At 36.6% G+C, this 9517-nt stretch overlaps 1 pseudogene; it reads right to left on the reverse strand.

Moving 5' to 3' along the window:
• LOC149174231 (general transcription and DNA repair factor IIH helicase/translocase subunit XPB2 pseudogene) overlaps positions 1-2462 on the reverse strand; it is a 73007-nt pseudogene extending 70545 nt beyond the window's left edge.
• Between the last annotated feature and the right edge of the window lie 7055 nt (positions 2463-9517).

A 9517-nucleotide genomic window follows, 5' to 3' on the forward strand; every position in this document is an offset into this window, starting at 1 on the left:
AACACAAAAAAAACAAATAACATGTATCATACATGACCAAAATAATAAACCATAATAGTGAATCTAAATTGAGGCCACCTAACCATATAAATCTATTCAAACACAAAAAAAACAAATAACATGTATCATACATGACCAAAATAATAAACCATAATAGTGAATCTAAAGAGATCTTGATATGCATTCAAGAACACTAACACTAATCCTATTCACTTAACCATGTAATAGTTATAAGTTATAGTAAAACCTATCATGCACTTTTAAAACACTTTTGGTAATAATAACAAAGTTTCCATACAAACGGTACTCAAGTAGTCCAACTAAAGCACATATGTATTATCTTCAATCCTATTTACTTAGCCATGTAATAGTTACAAGTTATTGTAAAATCTATCATGCACTTTTAAAACACTTTTGGTAATAATAACAAAGTTTCACTACAAACGGTACTCAAGTAGTCTAACTAAAGCACATATGTATTATCTTCAATACTAAGTATATTCAACTTGTGACTTTACATCATACTAATTGGATGCCCGAAATATGTAATAAAAATAAGCATAACCCCAAGCATACCTCCAATATTCAAACTTAATCATGAACAATTTCAATAATTGATTTTACTTCATTGACTTTCCACATACAAGCCATATAAAATTAGTTTTTAGCTAGAATTTTTGGAAAAAAGAGTAGGTTTTTATGTTTTATTTTTAAAATTTAGCAAAAATTTATTGAAATCATAAATTTAATGGGTAATTTTTGCACAATCTGAATGTTTGAAATTTTTTTAGAGTGCTGAATGTATATAGTCAGAACACCAATTTAAAATAACACAAATCAAAATTTCACCTCAAATTTCTCACCAAATTTTAACACCAAAAAATCCAAAAAATCACATTAAAAACCACTCCAATAAAAAAACTCTTATTAAAAACACACAAGAAATTCAATTGAGTCCGAACGAGTCATCATGATGTCGTACCAAGCTTCGATGGAATCGTTAAATTATGATTGTGCATTGCGAATGGAATTGTTCCACCCAGAACGTCTCTATCGGGTTGAAAATATGCATCAAGTAACGTTACCATGCACCATTCCTTCTTTCAGTGCACCCGCTTTCAGTTACAGGATGAATGTGGGGCACAATTTAATCTCTGCTTAATTATCTGTAAACCAAATTCATACAATCTCTGATTTACAGATTCCATTTAGATTCATTACGAAGAGAGTGGAGGAAAACAAAAGCTTTCCTCAAACTTTCAACATTAAATACCAAATATTTTAATCCTTATCGGTTACGTCAATTGTGGTATTCTTGTTAAGAGAGAGCGATTCAGTTAAATTCTGGAGAATGAAATGCAGCTTATGAATGCAATTGCAGAGAGATTTTCTTTTCTGAAGTTAGGAATTAAGGCAGTAATCTTTTTAGCAGGGTACCTTGATCCATGAAATAAATAACATTGATTTGGTTTTTAAATGAAAATAAGTCTGTTTTGCTTAAAGTTTTTTGTGGTTTGTAGTTGTAGGTACAGGTTCAGATTATTCACAGTGATATTTGAATGTTGTCAATATTTTGAATCCTAAAGAAGATAATGAATCCTCTTTCAAATTTGGAAACTGAACAACATTCATAGACAACATTCAAACAGCACTGTGGATAATCAGAGTCTTGTCACTGAAAATAAATTTATTTTTCAAATTGGAAAATAAAAAAAGTTGCAGATAAAAGTTTCATACAACTTTCTTTTCTGTGGTTTATTTTGTAGTATTTTGAAAGAAAGTTGAGAGCAATAAAATGGATTAAAAGGTGAAGTGGTTGATATGTTTGAGACTCCTACTTGAGAAGGCCGAATCAATAGCATCGCCATGGGATTGAGCTTTATGTCCAGTGTGGGGCAACTAGTATCGTTCTTGTAGTCGTATTCTTCAACAAGAGGATAACTGATTTCTCTGCACTTCTGCCTCACTTGCACCAATTTAGTCGAATCCATCCGTAGACTCTTAGCACTCAGTTGAGCTTCTACGGCACTTTAGACACCAGACTCTCCGAGAATGGTGGAAACATCGCGTGCTGTGTTGCCCTCCAGAATGAAACTGCCTTCCTTCAAGTACAGTTTCAGTTTCCCCACGTTTAAGGTGTTTCTCCGAATTGATCTAATAACATTATCGGGAAGCTTGCTTTTGCACAGCAGATTGAGGACCTTAATGATTCTTTTTGAATCCAACCCCGCGCAAGCCGCGCCATACAAAGACGCGCTCGTGATTTTATATTCGTGAAATTGTCGCAGCCTGCTCTCTGGCTCTGCAATCGCTATGCAAAATTGGGAAGCCTGCTTGTAGAATTCGGAGGAGGTTTCAAGAATAATTGTCCCGTCAGGATACACCCACAGAGGCCTCTTATCGTTGTCAGGCTTGAGACCAGACGCCTCTCCGATCTTTAAATCCAATTCATAATTCCCCATAATTATGGCTCGCTTATCATGTGTGCGCCCTGATCCGCTTGACCCAAATTGAGAAACCCAGAATTTGCTATGAGAATTTGGATTTCAGATCAGGCGGCACCTGTATCGATGCCTTGAATTAGAATTTGGATTTCAGATAAGAGGGCACTTTGTTCTGTAATGGCTACCATTACAGAACGAAATTGTCGTTCCCTTTTCTTCCGACGGTTGCACTCTTGTGTTTATTTTTCGTGGATGTATGACAAACCAAAAGTAAAACAAAAACCAACGGTTGAATTAAGATATTATAAAATTAAAATTTGCTAGAGAGGATATTCCACGCGGTTTTTGTTATGAATATTAGGGTAATTTTGAAGTAAAAAATGTAAATCAAAACATAAAAAAATTTTAAAATTTAATTTTAAAATTCTAATAAAATTCAAAATGATAATGTCATTTTAGAGGGAAAATACTACTTTTTAGTTATATTTTTAGTGTGTATTTTTTTGTAAGTTTACTCAAATTTTAAGTGTAAATATAAAGCGAAAGTAAATTCCACATCTTTTTGTAAGTTTACTCGAATTTTAAGTGTAAATATAAAGCGAAAGTAAATTCCACATCTTTTTATAAGTTTACTCAAATTTTAAGTGTAAATATAAAGCGAAAGTAAATTCCACATCCAACGAGTACCATATATTTGAGTAAACCCATATCGAAAAAAATGAAAATACATATGTTGAACATTATTTTTTCATGTATTTTTTAAGTGTGAGTCTACTCAAAACTATGTAGATGTCTACACTTGACATTTGAGGAAACTTACATGGAAAAATACGATAAAACACTTACAAGGAAAAATGCGATAAAAAAATGTAGCTTCCCTTCTTTTTATTTAAAAATAAAACCCATATAGAAAAAAATGAAAATACATATGTTGAACATTCTTTTTTCATGTATTTTTTTAGTGTGAGTCTACTCAAAACTATGTAGATGTCTACACTTGACATTTGAGGAAACTTACGAGGAAAAATACGATAAAAAATGTAGCTTCCCTTCTTTTTATTTAAAAATTCATCTCTTATTTTATTATTTTCCTTAAAAGACCTATTTTAGAGCTCAAAATTCCCCTAAGTGATTGTGTAAAAATTGAAGACCTAATTTTGAGAATAGAGTGATGCTTAATTGGCCTTCTTCATTGAATTTGTTGATTTTGCATCCTTTAAGTTGAAAAGCGAGGCTTTGGGCCCCGTGAAAAAATATTGAATGTTTTTTTAAATAGATAATGAGTTGAGCTTATTTTCAAAAAACATGACCATATCACCCCGCTTCCTAAAGAGACTCCAAAGCACTCCAAACTTCATTAAGTTTGGAGTGGGGCATGCTTCAAAATGATTTCTAGAGAAATCAATGAGCACGAGAGGATGAAGGTCTTGTCCATGTAGTTGAAATATTAGGAGTTTTCAACTATGGAATTTGTCTCAATTTCTATTCTCGTGGCTACCTAATACAAGCCTCTACTTTTGAGTTAAAACAACATCTTTGGTTTCCATTCGAAATAATTATATGGCATGAGAATTGAGAAAGGTGGAAACTCCATTATTTCCAATAGCTCCAATCTTAGGTAACTACAAAAATGTTGTTTATGCTCCTCCTTCCTAGATCCCATGGACTTTGATACCATGTGAACTTGTAGTTGAGCTTGAACATAATTGATTTAGCTATAAAATAATGAACACAACTGGCAAGTTATAAAGAAAAAAAAATGTTGAAAGAAAGAATAAATGAATTATAATCAAGCACAAAAATGAAAAGATAGCATACTAATTACTTACAATACATGAATGAACTAATGTGCCATAGTAATGAATCTAGATAGATGTGGACATGCACTAAAGAAAATTGGCTCTAGTCCTAATTAACTGGCCATGTAGTTATCACTTAAGGTAAAACTTATGCATGCACTTGTGGAGTACCCTTTTGGTGATAATAACAAGTGGAATACAACTAAATGAGAATGAAGGTCTTGTCCATGTAGTTGAAATATTAGGAGTTTTCAACTATGGAATTTGTCTCAATTTCTATTCCCATGGCTATCTAATACAAGCCTCTACTTTTGAGTTAAAGCAACATCTTTGGTTTCCATTCGAAATAATTATATGGCGTGAGAATTGAGAAAGGTGTGTAGAAATTCCCATTGTTGATCAACATATTATGCAATATACTAAAACACAATACAAGATCTACTTCTACAACACTGTGCGGAAGCTTAATCGAATTGAGCAAGATCAAGAGAACACATATAACTGAGAATGAGAAATCAATCACACATAACACAAAAGAAATATCCTGGGGAAAGCCTCAGCCTAAAACCCCAACTCTGTATTATCATACAAGTGGAAATCTTTTTCAAGTTACAAAAAGAATCAGCTTTCAAGCTATCCTGCTCTCTCTGCAATCAAACAATATAGCTCATAGACTGAATAGACACTATATATGTCCTCCTCAAGCCCTCCAAGCCTCCTATTTCCTTGCGCAGTTTTTCTTGGGATCTAGTGAAGCCACATGTGTGAATTGGCCTCATCACACTCACTAAACCTAAAGAAGTAACTGCGCAGTCAAGGAAAGAATTCCTTCTGCATGCAAGGAATATTCACAATGGAATATTCTAGCAACTAATAGTACCCTGCCCCTCCATTTGATCCTAACTGGGTTTTAGTCTGAACTGACATGCATGAGTTATTTATGAGAGAATACTTAGTTATCTAAAGTGTAGCAGTTACATGCATGCAAGCATTAACTAACTGAACTTACATTAATTCAACAAACTGTTTGAATTAATCTAATTGGATTTGACTCAGTTAACTAAGTCAACTAATTACAAATCAATATTACAACTCATCCTTATCTCTTTAATTGATGGATAAATTCCTCAATTAATGGAGAAACTGTTGCATGTCCCCACATAGACTTCATGTTTGATTTTCCTTAACTAATTAACTCAAAATGAATTAATTAATTAATTTACAAACAACTAAGATCAAATTCGAATTTTACTTCACTATTTTACTTTAGAGACTGACTAAAATAATAAGGTATCCCAAAATGCTATTTATAGAATGATATTTTTAGCACTTCCATTTTTCCATCCATTGTTGCTAAGATTAACACTATCTGAACTGCTATTTATAGTAGTGCTATTTTTAGAAATTCTATTTTTAGCATTTCTTGTTGCTATTTTCAACAAGGTGGAAACTGCAATATTTCCAATAGCTCCAATCTCAGGTAACTACAAAAATGTTGTTTATGCTCCTTCTTCCTAGATCCCATGGACTTTGATACCATGTGAAATTGTAGTTGAGCTTGCACATAATTGATGTAGGTAAAAAATAATGAACAAAACTTGCAAGTTAGAAAGAAACAAGAAAGTTGAAAGAAAGAATAAATGAATTATAATCAAGAACAAAAATGAAAAGATAGCATATTAATTACATACAATACATGGATGAACTAATGTGCCATAGTATGAGTCTAGATAGATGTGGACATGTGTTGGGAATGGGTCCCCTGGGGTTAATTTTGGGGTTAAAAGCCCAAGTTTTGGGGCAGAAAGCCCGAATTTTGTATAAAGGAATGTAAAGTCTCCGCATTTTGTGGTCATGGAGCACGAAGATATCAAAAATCAAAAAGGGTTTCTGCCCTTAATTTAAATAGTTTGTGTCAGCTTGATGAGATACGCCTTTGGTCCATGGACCATGGGATTCTATAAAAGGAAGTCTTAGAGGAGTCTAAGAGAAGATAGTTCATAGATACTCATTGATGGGTTTGTGAAGGCTAAGAGCGAGAGTATTAGCATAGGAAAGAGGCTCTATAGCTCAGTGCGTAGAGGCCTAGGGTAGAAGTCCATAGCTAAGTGCACGGACCCATACAACTGTTTGCGCTGGGCAGTTAGAGTATGTACTGGAAAATCTGAACTATCAATAAAGAGAAGTATTATGAAATTACTGTGCATTTTACTTCTGTCACTTGCATGTGATTATGCTATGTTAACCACTGGGTTTATGTTTTATTGCTAATTTGATGTGCAAATATATATGTTTTCTTCTGTTATATGAATGCAAGTAGAGATATATGTTTATGCGAAGACAATCTTAATTGCATGGTAGAATTAGTGAACACTTAAGATAATTCAGGAAACTATACAGAAAAATAGTTACAGAGGCGCATAAGTGCCTGAATTACTTCTTACGGTTATGCGAAGGACGATCATAGACCTTCACGGAAGTTCTAAAAGACTAATAAAGGAGTACTTCGATAAGCCCTAAAATCGATCTGCGTTAAGGCAGAGCTAAAGTGTAAAATCGACATCACAACCATCTCAGGGTGCAAAAACTTGGTTCCTGCATCCCTCCATACTACTTCGGGTGAGACTTCAGTTTGCACTCTGCGGTCTGATGTTGAAAGTGCCAGCAGTGTAGGGATTTTCTTGTCTGACTAACACTGAACCTGGGTCAGGGCCCATCAAGCCAACAAATGGTTCCATTGTCGGTCCCTGATACTCACCTCGCGCTCCTCCAGCGCCTTCCTGAGCCCACATTTCTTCCTGCACCATGTATACAGGTGTCATGTCCATCATTAATTCATAACTATGACAATTATGCTAATCTTGGACCGCTGATTGAGCCTCCTCTGAGTGATGACAAAGGAGCAACACAGGATTCTTAGCTGAGCAATATTCAATTGATAAGACAAGGGTTCCTGCGAATACTTACACTGCCTCCATTCTCATCTCATCCATCGACACCGCCTCCATCCTCACCTCCACAGCTTAACCCTTCACCCACACTGCCACCACCTCCACCACTGTTCAACATGGCGAACTCTGTAAAGCTACCTGTGTTCAAGGGTGTAGGAAATGAAGATCCGGACTAGTTTTGGTTCATTACGAAGGCTGTATGGGAAGCTTAGGGTTTCATGGATAATCAAATGAAGAAAGAAACGTTGGTTAGTTCTTTGTAGGACTGTGCACGAATGTGGTACATTAAGTACAGTACTGATAACTCGACATCCGCATTGGCAAATATCTAAATTGTGCTAAATAGGGAATTCAATAGACTTGAGTCTCAAGCACAATCCATTGTGGGATTCAAGGAGATCATGATGAAGCTTGGAGAGACACCATAGGATTTGGATCAAAGATTGAAGTGTACGATCCGTGAAGCCAACATGAATCTGACTGATGGGCAGCACCACAAATGGTTTGTGGCTTCGCTCTTGCCTCACCTAAGGGTTGCGCTATCACAATAGAAGATCGAGACCCAGACGGAAGCTTTGGAAATCACGATGAGATTGTACGAGACACCAATGCAGGATGCTAATATGGGGGTTCAGCAGATTCATGTGCAGTTGCAGAACCTATGCCTTGAAATGCAAAGCCTAAAGAAAGACAGAACAACTCGTCTAGAGGCACGCGAAGAAGTCTGGTGCTTGAAATACAAAGGTCAGGGGCATGACAATGATCATTGTCCAGTCTTTGCAAATTATGTTGCAGCCGGGGGACCAATTCCTATGAGGTCATAGGTTGCAGCAGGGCCAAGTACAAGGCCCATGCTATGGTGTGCCATCTGCCAGGTAGCTAGGAAACATGCAACCAACAATTTCCATTTGCTGCAGAAATTCATACAGACCCCACAATAGCTCTTCCACAATTTCTGTGAATCAGTGGGGCATGACGAGCGTAATTGTCGTAGTCACAAATTAATGATGGATAGGACCCTGAATACAAGGTGTAGGCAAAAACACGGCCTCTGTACCAAGGCACTAGAGGAGCGCGAGGAGAGTATCAGGGGTGCGGCTGAGGCCGAGGTGGAGGGGGACCTAGTAGAGGTTGAGGGTAGCTTATTTAATATAATTATGGAGGACCAAGACACTACGTGAGAGACTACTCAAATCCGAAGCGATTGTCATGCTGCTATTGTACTCAGTTTGACCATGCGACGGAGGATTGCCCTATATTGTTGGCTAAGATTCACAAAAAGGGGGCACAACCTCCGTAGCCGCCTCAAAACCTACAGATGATGAGGGCTAAGCCTTGCGAGGAAGACCCTAAGGTAAACATTATGCTACAAAGTGGAACGACAACTAGTGAGGATAAAGGAAAGTAGCCTACAGAAGGTGAGTGGGTCCGCAAAGCACCAAAAAAGGAGATTGGGTTTGATCTGGAACATGAAAAAGAAACATTTATGGAAGCAAAGAAAAGTTTCGCTGAGGACTCTACCTCAAGATGTCAAGAGAAACCGGTAGAAGAAATGGATCGTCCATGAATACCACATTCTTAGAAACCTGCATGAAATTGCTACGCGATAGCAAGGCAGTGAAGGGACTGCAGGAACTGATCAATCATTGTGCTAGCAAAGAAAATGCCACTGAAAAATTGCGTGTAGTACAAAAGCTTGGTAAGCATAAGGTAAGCATTGGATGTGAGATGAGACTCACCACGCAGATAGGAGAATACGAAATGGACCAAGTTATCTTGGACCTAGGGTCCGATGCAAATGTTTTGACGAAACAAACATTGGAAAGAATGGGGAGACCTGTGCTACAGTGGTCTCTGATTCAGTTAGGGACAACGAGTCAGAAAAAAATCATCCTAATGGGGAGATTGCAGGGGGTAACATTTGACATCGAAGGCATGAGAGCACTAGTGGATTTTGAAGTAATAGAGATTATGGATGATAGCAATCCCTACCCCACGCTCCTTGGGATCAATTGGGCCACTGACATGAATGGGGTAATAAACCTGAAGAAGCGAAAGATGATATTTGAGAAGAAATCACTCCGCGTAATGGTGCCACTGGATCTTGCAGAAGGACCATGCTATAAAGAACCGGTCTATGATTATGAAAGTGATGACGATTTGGACCAGATTTACAAAATAACGGCACAAAATTAGGATTGGGTGAATCTGACAGCAAATAGACGTATTACATGGGACCACAAGAGCTCCTGCACATCAGATTCATATGAGGAACTAGAGCATTAGAAAAATCGACTACATGAAGTATCTACGCTACGTTGTA

Source organism: Pinus tabuliformis, chromosome 4_1 (assembly GCF_031772625.1).
Source record: "Pinus tabuliformis cultivar Carrire ecotype Pingquan chromosome 4_1, CPIR1, whole genome shotgun sequence".
NCBI lineage: Eukaryota > Viridiplantae > Streptophyta > Pinopsida > Pinales > Pinaceae > Pinus > Pinus tabuliformis.